The sequence below is a fragment of the Tachypleus tridentatus genome, chromosome 8 (genome assembly GCF_004210375.1).
Source record: "Tachypleus tridentatus isolate NWPU-2018 chromosome 8, ASM421037v1, whole genome shotgun sequence".
In the NCBI taxonomy this organism is placed as follows: Eukaryota; Metazoa; Arthropoda; class Merostomata; order Xiphosura; family Limulidae; genus Tachypleus; species Tachypleus tridentatus.
Genome location: NC_134832.1, coordinates 74,578,107 through 74,593,632, shown reverse-complemented (window position 1 = coordinate 74,593,632; position 15,526 = coordinate 74,578,107). Strand labels below are relative to the sequence as shown.

The window sequence follows — 15,526 nt, the reverse complement described above, 5'->3', positions numbered from 1 at the left end:
GCATTTGTTGTAAATTTTTTGTTGTGTAATAAATGTTTTAATCTGTTATGTATTCAACAAGAATGAAAAACAAAAGTACAAAATGTCATAAAATAAGATACTATTTCATATGTAGAAATTAGATAACTTCTTTCAACACAAAGAAATACAAATAGTTCAATTATATTCAAATACACATTGTTATAAGTTTCATTTCTGTATAATCTTTGGCAAAATAATACTTTGTATCAGAATCACTTGTGAACTGCAGTTGCTCATAATGTTGAAATGGATAATTGTTGTTGTTTTTTATTTTAATTTTCTTGAGTTCATCTGATAAAGACCTTATCAAAGAGACCAGAACATAATTGTCCCTAAGATTTAGGTATTATATGGTATAGTTTCTGTTCATACAATTCAAATACATTGAATGTCTATTAACCAAAGAATTTATGATGGGGTCGAAACCCCATCAACTTTTTAAATACTTTTCCAAAATTATGTATGTAACAAATTATTTGTGGGTCTATGATTTTATGGTTACAATAGGCCTCAACAAATCCAAGGTGCCAGGTCTCCATAGAGATTAAATTTTCATCATGGTGTTTTCTCACATTTTATTTATGTGTAGGGTTGTGCTAAATAGAACTATAATATAAAACAGTTCTGGATTCTTGGAACTCTGGCACTATTTTTGTGTCCTTTAAGTACCAAATCAAACTTTGTTTCTAGGATTTTAATGGTGGATTCAACACTTCATGCTTTTTAGGAGTGAAGTATTGCAGTTGCACAATACATCACTAATTTTACACATATTTGTCATCATCTTTCTTTCAGTTGAATTAATCAGTGCATGTGCTTAGACTTGGATGTGACCAAAAAACAGTGAGTTCAGGCAATACTATCCTATGATCATTAGCATGTGCTTATTGCTCTGAAAATAAATTAATATACATTGGTGCCTCAATTATCTGTATTGGTCTGGGGAAAGAAAAAAATCACAGATAACGTAAACAGAGGATAATTGGGGTACTATTGTATTTACTAGTTAGCCCATTGTTTATTCTAAGTAAAATTTTCCCACCATATTTAAGTTCCTTATTTTTAAATTATAATCTTTTTACTATCATTTATTTGCATTATCATGAAAAATTATAGAAGTCAGGTGTCAAGGGTTCATACTTCATTTTTCCAAATTTCATCAGTCCAGTTCCACTTTTTTTCTTATAATACTTCCTCGTTTTTGTCCTTTCCTGTTTTAGTTGAATTTAGTCTTTATTGTAGGTGTAAATAGTTCCTAAGTTTCAGCACTTTTTCTGCTATAAACATGGAAGTGCATTCACATCCTATCAACAGCTGTGAAAAATAAGTAAAAAAATTAAGCTTGGGATTTATTATGAAAAAGCCTTTGTTAAAACAGATTGAAGAGACAATGCACAACTGACCATGCTATCTGTGGTTAAAGGATGCCTTCCATACAGCAGATAACTGAAGTTGTGTGAAATCTTAATGTGTAGTGATTAAACCATAGTATACAAAATAATCAAATAAAGATAACTTGCAAAACCACAGTGAAAACAGCTTTATAGAGTTGAAGAACTAGATCTAGTATTGTGCAACATGTATGACCATTACCAAGCTTTCTGTGAGATTTCAGATTAAAGTAGGACTTTACATACTCCCTCACTGCTGGAAACTAGTGTGGGTTTTGTAGTGAGGCAATTTATGTTCCAGATTGTGCAAGGAGTTTAACTCTGTTCAGAATTAAGACGGAAAGAGTATTGAAAAGCTTTGCTTGTGGTCAAACCACCAAGCGTGTGTCCTTAACTGGCTGGGTGTCAATCGTTTTTAATTAACTTAAAACATGATAAATATCACAACAAATTTAGTAAATGTTTCATAGTGAAATACCAGTTAAGTCCAAACCCAAGTTTTTTGCTTCTGATGCTATTATTGCTTTTTTTTTTTTCTGTTTGTTCAAGGTCTGATCAACTAAGTTACAGTTACCAGACAGATATTCTTTAAATTAAAGTTTAAAATAGTAACATATTGCAAAATGTATTTTATTAGTTACAATTAACATAATATATATTTTGACCTATTACAAGCAGCACTAAGAAAATAATAGTGGGTTATTAATATTGATACACACATTAATTTACCAAATCAACTGTTTTGACACAGTCTAAAATATTCAGCCATATTTGTTTGAATAGTTTAATTGACTTTTTCACAGAACAAGCTACATATTATACAGAGGTATGGTATGTATAATTTCAAAAGGTTATATACAAAACACTAGTACTAACCGAAACAGTATGAGAACAAGAGATAGAACTCTAGCAAACAACAGCTGTAACTATAGAAGACTGTGATTTAATAACAAGTTCCAGTGAGGTTTTATTATATCTTTTAGAGTCATTATGCATTATTTTCTATTGAGTACATATGTGTATACAATCACTGTTTAAAGAACAGCAAGTATTATACATTTTATTATATGGGATTATGTATAAATCCATTTATCACTTTTGAATAGCACTTAGAATTAACTGTGGCAGTATTAGTAGTTTCTATAGATTGATTAACATGTAAAAACATAAAACATTTTTAGTTTTTTGAGATATTATAATTATGTTTGTAAGACTTTTTTTTTCTTTCTAAAGAAGCTAAAGTTACATTTTGTGAAAATTCAACCAGCCCTTATGATATCATGTTGAAAAACCTAGAAAGTCTAACATTGTTCACATTATTAAAGTTGAATAACAGTGAAACATGCATGAGCAGTTATCACAAGAACATATGCAGAGTTAAAGTTGGACTCTGTTCTTAAGTAGTTGTGTTCAAAGTAATACAGTATTCTTAAAGCTCTGTACGTCACTAAATATATTGGCTAAGACATTAAAGTAGTGGCCTCAATTTCAAACAACTTATGTTGAGTAACAATTTGTTGTACATTATATATACTACATTTGTGCTTATACTTTATATCATTTGAAATATGTCCCTGTGTCAGCAATAAGATTATGATCTTATAATGATAAGATCTGGGGTTCAGTTTCCCCACAGTAGAGAGAGTGCTGATAGCCCATAATTTAGTTTTGCACTAAGAATGCAATAAACAACAAATATTGCATATGTCTCTAAATCAAATTGAAATTATAGATGAATCTGACATGCAAAAAATTACATATTTAAAATAATTTAATCTTTGACCTTTATATAGTTAGTTTATAATACATTAATCACTTAAATGGTCCCCTAGAAATAGAAAAATAAATGCATGTCTAGTCAACATCACTAAAAGCTGTATATTACTCTGTTGTTTTATATACTTTATGTTGTTATTTATAATACTTATATATTTTTAAATATTGTTTTAAAGTGGTTCAGTCACTATAAATGCAAGTTTACACTCTTACATATTTTTAAAAACTTAGTTTTAAGTCTTCCTTTTCCTGCAAAAACATTATTAATTTATTAAATGTAAGAAAAGCTACAGTGAGACAACATTTATGATAGTAAATAAATATATCACTCTTAATGTTTCGAAGTGAAAAACCAAGGAAAATGTGTTAAGTAGATGCATGTAAAAAATCTGTATTATCGAGTTCTTTCTTGGAAACCACTTTCAGAAAAATTCTGAAAATATGATTTAAAATAATTTATTTCTATCATTTCTAAAGCAGAGTAAAGAAAATTTGTATTTTTGTTGCTCACATGAATGATAATTAATAATTCTCTGTTCAGAAGGCAAACTACAAAATTTTGAAATGTGAATACTCAATAAATAATAGTTAAAACCACATGAAACTTACGTTTTGAAAATAATAGTACTACAAGAATGCATAGAAACTAAATAATAGATTTGCCACATTTAACATTGAAACTAAATTTCCTGTATTTAGATTTAGTCTTATGTGATTTGTTAATTTTATAGTTTTATTTTGGATAACAATTCTGATGAGAAAAAATAGCATTCTAATAATATCACTGAACTTTTTTTAATATGTTTCAGTTAGTTAAATAGGATTTTGTAGCTAACAGTCTCGTATTTCTTGTGACTTAGACACAAAACAAAATAACACATCAGAGTATGGCACAGCCTAAGTGGTACCTCCATCACCTATTTTTTTTTTTCATTCATTTAGTTATATAAAAAAATGAAAGCCAATTAAGATACATGAAGACAGTTTCACAGCATTGTAGATGCTTTGAATGAGTGACAGAATTCACATAAGAGAAAGAAAACAGTTTGCAAGCATTCCTGTTTTTTTTTTTCTGTAATGTGAGATATGTATAAAGTTGTATGTGTATTTTGGAATTCTTAATTTTAGATGACTGTTTCCAAACCATAATGTAACAGGAACTGAAAGATACAATGGCAAGCACTGGTAAAAATAGTAACGTATAATTCCTTGTTGAAGTTAATTCTTTAACATTAAGCAAGGGCAGGTTTCTCATTATCTGGTAAATAAATTAACATTTTATTGTAAATGCCATATTTTTTGTAATATGCATGCCCTACTTCTTTCTCTCTTTCCTCTACATTTCTGTTGGATTTATTTACCTTAGGCTTGTTAACATAATTAAGTACTAGACTTGAATCTAAAACAGATTCATAACCACTTTCTATAATTATGAAAAATATTTTTACAATAACAGGTTTGAACACAAATCACAAGTTCAGTTTATAGAAAAACATACTAATTTTAAATTAAGTTTGAAGAAAATATCTTTTCTCAAATTTGTCTAAGTAATAAGAAAACTATATGGCTGTCAGGCTTCTATTAATACTTTTGTAATATGGGTTTATGTCCATAAATTTCAGTTATAATTTTGTGAACAACCTCCACAACTTAATTTATATTGTAAGTCAAAACATTAGAGAGAAAAATTTATAAAATGTAGAAATTAATAGCTCTAAATATATATACACACAAATCATGCTTGACCAGAAGGTGTTCCATGTGTTAAGAAGTCCAACTTACAAGCTCTTAAATTAGCTACACTGAACACAAGTATTTACATGGAAGAACAAATAAACTAATGATAGTGATCAGCTTTCCTTTGCAAAGTTGAAAATAAAATAAATCTGTCAGTATAATGTACCCACATACTCTAACAAGTTTAAAACCATAAATTAAAACTAAGTTAAAATTAAATACGTTTTCAGAGTATCTAGTGTCTTTCTCGTTGGCTGCTAGAATGTACATCAGTGTGAATAATTACATACAGTTTATGTAATAACAAGTGATATTATAGTGGTTCAGTTGTCCTAGTACCTGTGTTCATATGATTTTATTTTCCTAGGATACACCATGACTCATGAAAAATGTTGAAATTTCTTATTATGTTTAGATAAAATGTAGCATTTTTCCTATTTAGAATATGATTTCTTTTGTAAGTATGAAATCTGCTAAACCTAAAGTGTTAATATAGTCAAACCTAAATGGTTTTTTTTGTTTTTTATATGTACTTAATGTTCAGCCTGTTACAGTATAATAGGGTTCATGATATTTTCAGAGGAATTGTTATGTACATTTACACTAATAGTCCTACTTCTTAGTTGGATAGGGTCTCTATTTGTGCAGGGTTGATTTATACTTTTCTAATGTTAATTTTGGTTTAATATGTTAAATTACTCATATAATATTTTGATTTGTGGAATCATCACAGCTGTTGTAGCTGTAAATTCTGGTTTCTTTTATTAATTACTTGATGATGGTTTTCTTCATTTAAGTGGATAGGATATACATTATTATTGAAGACTGTTACAATACTAATATTTTGATTTATTAGATGCTAACAAGATCCAGTACAATGGATAGTATTACCATCAATTCTTAGTAGGTATAAGCTTCCTGGTTTCAACTATTGTAGAAGCTTTAGAAATTAAAAGTTGTAGAATGTATATGGACAATACTTTTACTATTCTTGAGAAAAAGAAAACTCAATTGAAAAATTCTTGAACCACTTCTAGTGTAAATGATTATATTAAATTTACAGCTGATGGAGAATCTGAAAGAAAATTTCACATTAAAATTAATACAATGGAAAAACAGAACCTTAATTACTACTTTATAGCAGAATTAATATCTTGATTTTCATTCTTGCCACCCTACTCCTCATGAAGCTATGGCATAATAACAATATCACAACATCTTTGTTCAAATGGATTGAATCAACCCATAAAAAAATGGCTATCATAATAGCCTTAAAAAATAATGCTTATCCTATTATACAACTTATTGACCAGATTAAATTAACTAACAAAAGAAACCAGAAATCACAACTTACAACAACCATTGGGATACCATAATTCAAAAAACTGTCTGAGCAAATTAAAAAATGTTTAGCCCAAATTGAAATTATAATCCATCCTGTACAACTTTTAAGGAGTATTCTAACATATCCAAAAATTCCCATCCAACCAGAAAAATCTGATTAGTAGTATATATAAATCTTACTATTTAACATGCCATGAGTACATGCATAAAAGTAATATTACATTTAGCTGTACCAATGTGCCAGGTTTTGGCATATCGCATCCTTACAAGACTAAAATATTTGAAAACATTTTAATGTATTTTTTCATACGTTATGATGCATTGTAGAAGATAAAAATCACATTAATAGAAGTACTGATACAACTGAACCAACAGAATATTGTGTGTTATTGTTATAAATGTACTTAATTTCTTGTGCTGATGTACATACAGTATTAAGTAGTCAGAATATATGGCAAGTTTAAAATTTTATTTTTGCTTGTTTCAATAAATATTTTGGTTATACTATAGTGTGTAGTCTACACATACTATCACCCTCGCTGTTTTAACTTTTATTTGCAACTGGTCTCAGTTGTCAAAAATAACACTTAAACTAACAAGGTACAAAATAACATAACATAATATTTTGGGGGCAAATATAATTGAAATGAAACAAGTTCCAACAATCACAATTATAAACTGAGTTTAAGGTACTCTTTTGGAAAACAATTTATTATTATTATTTACTGAACAAAAGTGTGGATAAATACAAATCATTTTACAAGAAATTATGCTATAGTGTAAATATCTATGTAGACCTCACACTATAGTTGCACCAAATTTTTATTGTTATGTACCCATAATTTTAATTATTTAATACTAAATTGCCTCAATAGAATGTTACATAAGGTTTTCTGTATTTTCTTAAACAGAAATGGTGTAGACAAATGAATATAAAGTGCTAAACATTCAGGGCCACTGGTATAATTTTATCACCTTCTCCTAAATCTATGCCAAATTTTTATTGGCATTTTCATTGTTTGCCTAAAATTTTTTCATAACCAGAAATTATTTATTTTTCTACCAATAATTCTCTAAGATGAAAAATTTTAATTACAGAATTCACAAAAAAACTGTATTTGTGCTGACAAATGAATACTGAGGGGTGCAGTACTCCACCTCCTCACTAAGTCTGTAAATAATGAATGAGCCATCTTGATACATATGATAAAAAAAATCTAGAAGTTTCAATATGTTTTTAACTAAGATAGTGAACCAGTTACTTTAACATGTATTGATCAGGTTAATGAATCAGTCATCAGGATGCATCCTTAAATCAAGATAATGAACCAGCTGTTTTGAAACTATGTTAAACATGTTTATGAAACTGCTATCACATTAATCAAAATTACACAATTAAGGTATAATAACATACCTTAATCTTTGTAGTAAAACCATAATGAGCAGTTTCATAATTTTTCTTAGAATAATGTAACCAGTTTTATGTCTTGTATTAATAAGAATGAGTATACATAAATTATCCAAGAATAATTTAAGTGTACATAAGATATGTGGTTGAAGAAACTGCCTGTTTAGTTTAGTAATTTAGAACAAATTAATCAATGCAACAACCTGTTTTACCTTCATAAACAACATAGTGAGATACCATAAAAAATATTTACAGCAAAAAATTGGTTTGTCTTAATTATAAGATGATAATAAAACTACATAAAATTACATATGTAGAATGAGCAACAAACACATATACTTAACCTTGTTGCTTGAATATCATTGTATAATTTTCATTCCTTGTCCACATAGAAGTTATTTCAAACTGTTAAAACATTAGAGATAAACAAGGTTCTGAGAAGACCCAACAAATTAACTAAAGTAGGTGTGTTAAATAACACCTTTTTTCCCTCTCTAAACAAAGGTCTTGTGTATTGAAAGCATTACTAAATAGCTTAAAACAACAGACATATTATTGTGACTACAGTTTTTAAAACTAAAACTAACACAAATTATTGAAATACATGTATCACATCTGTATCTCAATGTATATAACAAATACTACCAATATGTTGTCTTTTTAAATAACCTACAACATTCACTAACTAGGACAGTTAGCTTAATAGATTTGTTTTTGAAATAATTTTTAATTCAATAATTAGTGTAGCACTGATTTATTTTATGTATATATAATGGTCTTATATTTCTTTAAAATTTGTTTATACTTTTGTTTTTAAACTCTACTTGTAAAAATAGCATGAATTTCAAACTAACATGCAAAAAAGAAAAAAGGACAAAACCTGAAAGTGTCTTCTAAAACAAATATTTTCTCTTTGAAATTGTTCATATAGCTCCATGGGTCTAACAGAATGGTTGAAAGAAGAATTACATTATTTTATGATAAACTGATGTGATTTATGCCAATATCAGAAATATTAACTTCATACTACATTTTTGCAGTGCAGATTTCTATAAGCCATGAAACATGTAATACACATTAAATAACTGCAGTATTTTCACAACTTGATCATTATTAATTCCACTTAGGTACAAAAATGTCAACTGACACAAAATTCAGTGTATGTGAAGTAAAAATGTAACCATGTACTAAGTTGCACACAAGTCAGCTAACATGATAGAATGTTAAATCTGACAGCTTGGTTAAGTGAAGATTACATTATTACAGTATTTTATGCATGGTCTTGCTCAACAAGCAATTTCTAAGTGAATTAGATGTTATAGTTTACAGTACAGCAGGCATATATTGTCTGTTACAAACATACCTTTTGTATGTAACTGTCATAATCAATTTAAACAAGTAGTGTGGAGTTCCAATTTATTAATTAGCTAATTTGTAGTTCTATTAATACTGGGTGATGTAAATTATGAATGAACTTAAATAATTTGTTAATTAGTAGCTCTATTAAATGATCATCCAAGTTCAGGTAAATAACAGACCTATGATGTGACCAGCTGAGGATCATTTTAAGTATTGTAATTGATCAAATATTCACCAACCAGCTATCTTGTGGCTGTCCCAAAGAACTGCTAACAGCACGTCCAAATTACCAGCTGTTTATCAACCAGAATTAGCTAAATAATAAAATCAACAAATGGTTATGTAACTTCCAGATCTACTCAAATGATCACTTTTTAAATAAACTGTGTAACCAGTTGTTATATTCATTTGCAATTCAGCTGTTGTGATTAGCAAAATTCATTTCCATTAATTCACCAAAAACAATGTAGTTTAGTCTGGTTAAGTACAGGTCCACCAAACAATAAACTAAGGAACAATTTAATTCTGATCATTAACTCAGTTACATTGTCTTACAAAGAACTGTTAGTGTAAGTTTCAGTTTTAGTAATCAATTTATAATCGTTAGGTAATTTGCTCAATTACCGTTTTACATACTTTTAATTTATTCTTAAGCCTGGGAGGTTTCTAAATTATATTAAAAATGAAGCATATAAATACGTTGTATTCTGCGTGTATGGGCTTATAAAAACTTCTATGCTATCACTGACTAGTTTGCCTGCATTTGTAAAAAATCAAAAATCATATCGGATAAAAGAACTAAATGCAGTATTTTTACGGTGTTCACAGTTATTAAGTTCGTAATTCACTCACATATAGACAATTAAATGTCAACATCATTCGATAATCATACAGCTTGGTAAGTTTTCACGCAGGTATTCAAATAATTCTACCGAAGTCCCCGGGCAGTTGGTTAGCTCAAGCTCCTGAAGATGGCGAAGCTGTATAATTGAAGATAACCCAACGGATGTTACTAAAGGGCACCCTGTGAACATATCGAAAGTTTCGTCGGTCAAATTTAGTTTTCAAATACATAAGCAGAATATTTGGTTATAAAAAAGTAACATGATTTCTGATGCTACAAGAGACAAGCCGTAGAATGCAATAAAATTACTCTAAGCGTAATATCTTTGCTTGTTACCAATATTCGTAGTATATTACTTATACTCGTAACGGAATTTTGTACTTAAGATATTGCTTAGGACTTAGGTATTATGTTTTTGTAGCTGACACCACGTGCAGTTATTTCATGTAGTGCTAATAGCTGTGTATTGCAAAAATAGAGTGCTTATTTTACATTGCAGTTTGGTGCTTATTAACTTTTTATAGTAAACTTAGAAACCAAACAATACTTCTGGTCGGATAACAGAAAAGGAATAAAGTAAGTTCAGGCTTGTCTGCGAATACAGTTTTAGGTATCTTAACCAAACATTTTAATACCTGTCCTTTCCAAGGAATTTTCGATCATCAAGTCGTTAATGTTTAGAATAACCTCACTGGCAATGGTTAGTAACGAAACCAAGAACATATTTTGTTTTATTGTTTGATTTTGAGGTAATGGAGTAAACGTTTAGATGAACTATTTGAATCATTATAGTATTGACTCCAAATTGTTACTATAATAGTTTTCAAACCAATATTGGACAAACTGAAAGATAACATTTATACCTGCAAGGGATAGTATTTGTAGGTGGCGCATACTGCAAAGATGTTGAATTCCAAAGTCTCGAATCTGTGAACACCATCGAAGGTAGAGAGCGCACAGGTTAGCCATTGTAGAAAGATAACCTAGCCCAATGTCAGTGATGTGCATACATCTGTGAAAGAAAAAAAGCAAAGTGTTACACATATAAACAACTGACTATTGATTGTGCTACATTAGTACAAGGGGTTAGAGGATATCGGAAGAAACAGTGTACTAAAGCGTAACTTTTTCTTCCTCCCCTAATTTCAACTACTCTGTGTTTAATCAAAACTATCATAATTGTTTGTTTTCTAAGTGTAACAAAAGTGCACTTTTGATAAGTATTAATATTATATTCTCCTCTTATACATTAACTAAGTAGTATGTTTCTTTGAAATCGCTACATAGTTGACCTTAACCACATCTTCAACCGTTTTAAATGCAGAAAAGCTGCGTTCACATTCGCAGCTGGATACTGGACATACAAGCCAAATTTTCATAAGAAACACTTCACCAAACATCTGCTGGCTTGTTTCATGCATTTTACAGTAAGCATCCTTCGCACCTTTCAGAGATACTACTTTTGTTGTTCCTTTAAACATGGGCAACTGAAACTCGAGTCGTTGAACAAAGATTTCTGGATAGAAGTTTATAACCGAGTTGTTAATCTTGCCAGATGTGATCATGTTCTCAAGTGCCAGATATAGCCTCAAGTCATTGTTGTCTGCATTGGATCTAGTGGTCAGATGTTCTATGACTGTGTACACAAATTCAAAATATTGGCTTCTGTAGTAACCCCCAGCTGTTGCAGAATGGTGTGCTGAGCCATCATCTGTGATCCTTCTGGGGGGGGGGGTCTGCGAATTCGTGGTAGTTCAATAGGCACCAGATCTAGAGAAGTCACCTTTTTCTCAGCTTCATCAAATATCTTGTTGTAATTTTCCTCTGTTCGCAATACCCGCAATTGCTCAACTGTCATTGCAGATGCTTCAATCATGCAAGATACTGTCGCTGATTTTGCTTGGAATTCACGGTTTAGTTCCTCTAATGCAGCTAATGGATGCTGAGCCATCAACAATCTTAAAACTGTCTTTCTTTTGTCAAATCTGTCGAGCAGACCTCGTGCTTTCACTGCTACATCTGATTTTTCATTTGCTAATTCAGACAAAAAATCAACAATGTCACTGTAGTGATCATTAGCACATGTAATTGCAGATAGGCGGCACAACCAGCGTGTTGGACACAGTGAGCTGTCTGACGATACAATATTTTCAAAGATTGTCTTGTATTTGCCTGACTTCTGAAGCAATACACCAAGTTCATGTACCCATTGGATAGAATCTCGAACACATTCACAAGCTTCAACTGCATGTTGAATTATTAAATTAGCCTTGTGTGCTCCGCAGTGAAAAAGCAAAGCTGACGGTTGCTTCTCTTTTATTTTTGCCTGGCATCCACTGTACGCAACACTCATGTTAGCGGCTCCATCATAAGTTTGTGCTCTTAATCCTGACAGTGGTAAATTGAGTCTAGTCAGTACATCAAGTATAGTTGAGGATATTGTTTCACCAGTTGTATTGGATACACTGTACAAACCAAGAAATGTCTCATGGACGTCAAGGTTCTCATCTACGTATCGTACACATATTGCTTCCTGTTCGGCACCTGTAACATCTTGAGTGCCATCGACCATTAATGCAAAGATTTTACTTTGCTGCACTTCGTGTGCTATGTTCTTCAGTATTTGATGACTGAACATCTCCATTATTTCATTCTGAGCCTGGGGTGAAGTGAATGTGGTTTTCCTTGACAAGTAGGCCGTCAACTCAGGATCTTCCTCTTCCAGGAGCTTCATTATCAGGAAGTTCCCCTCCGTATCAGTATGTCCACGTAATGCTAAACCTTGACGCAGTAAGAAACGTAAACTTCTGAATATTTTGGCTAGACTTCTTTTGCATTCTTCATGCTGCTTCTTTTTTCCATCATGTAGCTGGACAGTCACTGGAGTTACATCAAGTGAACCTTCTGGAGATATAGCGAATCGGTGCTGAGAGGAGGATTGGTGTTCGTTGAATTTTTGTTTTGCTTTTTACCAGTTGCAAAAACCGGTCGGTATGACGGTATACTCCACTTGCCTCTCCAATTTCCCTGTAAAAAAGGCTTCTATTTTCCGCCTTGGCACAATGAAAGCATATGACTTTTTGAGTCTGATTGTCGAAGTGCAACCATGGGAACTCATCAAACCACTTGCCCTGGAAGTTGATATTTTGAGATTTTGCTTTTTGTCGTGGTATTAGTTGTGCGTCTGGATGATATGGCTTTCCACACTGTATCTGTGGAGTGTCAGATTTTTCATTACTGAACAAACTTGTTTCACAACTATCTGGTGGTTCATGATGTGCAATAGTTGCAAAAGCATTTTCAGACTCGTCCTCTAATGAACATGGTATTTCCTCTGTATGGCAAGTTTCTATTCCTATGCTTGAGGTTGTTGGATTATCTGCATCTGCATTGTCACTTGTGGTACCAGTAACTGGGTTGCAGAACTGTCTAATATCGGAAAGTTTTAGACGCTTTCTTGTCATAATTGGAATCTGTTTCCCAGATGACTCAACAGGCTAAAATACAGTCTTTATTGAAAAACTCCAACGTACAACGAACGAAGACAGAACAGAATGGAAGTAGGACTGAACTGTACAATGTATTTAATTCGAACGCGCGAACCTCACAGTGACTACCGAGCCGACTGACCGCTTGGGCATCACTGGGACAATAATGTGTGCTAGTTACAACACAAGTAGTTGCAAGTTTCTCGAAAAATACTTAATCACGAATATATTATATTCCTGTTAAAGCTCATCAAAAGGCAAACACGTTGTGATATAATGTCTATAAGCACGTCTATTAAATAAAAACACCTAAACAAAAACTAGCAATACAATTCGAGTTGAGGCTTCAGGCCGTTGAAATTGCTTCTTTTGTGTTCTAATTATACAAGAAAATACAATATTTTTACTATATATGATGAGATAATATATTGTTCTTTTACCATAAAGCACCAGCACTTTATTAGAGGGCGGTGATAATCTGAAATTTCATGGATTAATGAGGGCCACAAACACAGGTATAATGAGCCCTGTTGTAAAATCGAGGCTCAGACTAAAGGCAAGGGCGCGTCTGGATTCGAGCGGCCCGAACCTTTCGTTAACTGTACAGTAAACGTACACTATGGCCAGCGACTTCGGCAGCTAAGGAAAGTAAGGCGTTCGACAATAAAACCGGCTAGACATGCAAAATAACAAATGGTGTAGGAAAACCGCACAGCTACAAGCTACAAATGGCCTGCTAGATCTAGAACACAGGAGTTTACGCTTGGGAGTAATATTTTCGAATTTCATGCTCTGTTCAATCTGTTGTGATGAAAATTTTACTTAATCTTACACTACGTACAAGACGTAGGTATATTCTGTGATAGTGTTTGCAAGTCTTGCATGTATACTTAGGCCTACTGACTCATACTTACGAGCTATCGCTTAGATCGAAAAGCTTAGAAGCAAGCCTATATTAAAGATGTACATTTCGGCTACTGAAAAGGCCTACATTTAGGCCTAATTATGTAATTCGATTGGTAAGAACACGAGAATCACAAGAACAAACACACAATTTGTAGGCCTGTAATGCAATGAAACAATTCAACAGACCAAACTGTAGGGAGGGATGATTGTATGCACCATACCCCCCACCTAAAATGAAGGGGGATGTATCCCCCAGGATCTACGCCCCTGTATAAACTCATCGGTCACTTTATTATAACTTTCCTCACAAATGCATATACAATTGCAAGTCATTTGCGAAATAGACTGATCATGTGATGTGTCAGATTATTACATGAAGTATATGAATGTGAGATGTAGTTATAGCGTGGTTAATCTACAAAACAATGAACAAGAGCAAACTTTTTTCCGAGTATCATACGAACATAATTGTTAGAACTCGTCTAACAGGAATGTCGTTATTATAAGGTCTTTTTAATGAACTTTTAAAAAACTATCAATATCAGACTAAAGGATAATGCACTTTGACAAGCTTGTAAAGCGTGCTAGATGTCAAACTACATTTCAGCTGAACCATTCTTTCAATAGTTGTTAGGATTCTCAGTTATAACAAGTGAATGACATATAATTGGTACTTGAAATCGTCGGTACTTAGTGAATCTCCATAATTATGGAATTGAGTTAAGAACAAAGACAAGTGTACGTTTCACAAATATTTCATTTATTGACGATTACAATTACGCTAGTGAAAACATCATTAAGTACAGATTGAAATGGTTTGTAAACAAATTTATATACGTTTAACCGAAGTAACCTTGAAATTCATCTTAAGGCAAGTGAGGAGGAGCTTAAGTTGGTTTGATCATTTAGAATTTTTTCTAGATTTATTTTTACACTTCTGTTTATTTCTAAAACTTTCAGGCTATTCAGTTTTTACCTTTTTCACAAATACGTAAAATGTTAATTTTTTTTCTTGATCAAATTGGTGTTTACTTTCAATAAGGTGGGTTGCAAAGGTTGAATCCATTTTTTTTTAAATTTCCATCTAGAAAATTCTTTTATTCTTGTTTCTGTGGAAAGTTCTGTTTGACTTATATGTACATAATTACAGTCTTAACATATTTATTAGTAAACACCACTGTTGCTCTACGTTTTGACTATTCTGTTTTTGCGGTAGAAGACTTGTTTAGATTAGAACTACTTCAAGTGTAAT

At 31.5% G+C, this 15,526-nt stretch overlaps 1 pseudogene across 1 annotated transcript in view; it reads right to left on the bottom strand.

The window, feature by feature from the left end:
* Positions 1–2,026: 2,026 nt before the first annotated feature.
* The window catches only part of LOC143222689 (uncharacterized), a 45,367-nt pseudogene continuing 31,867 nt past the window's right edge, over positions 2,027–15,526 (bottom strand). Inside the window, exons 2-3 of the transcript XR_013012416.1 lie at positions 10,744–10,892; positions 2,027–10,060 (exon numbers count right to left, since the gene is read on the bottom strand). The product of XR_013012416.1 is annotated as an uncharacterized LOC143222689 (transcript). The remainder of the gene's footprint in view (positions 10,061–10,743; positions 10,893–15,526) is intronic.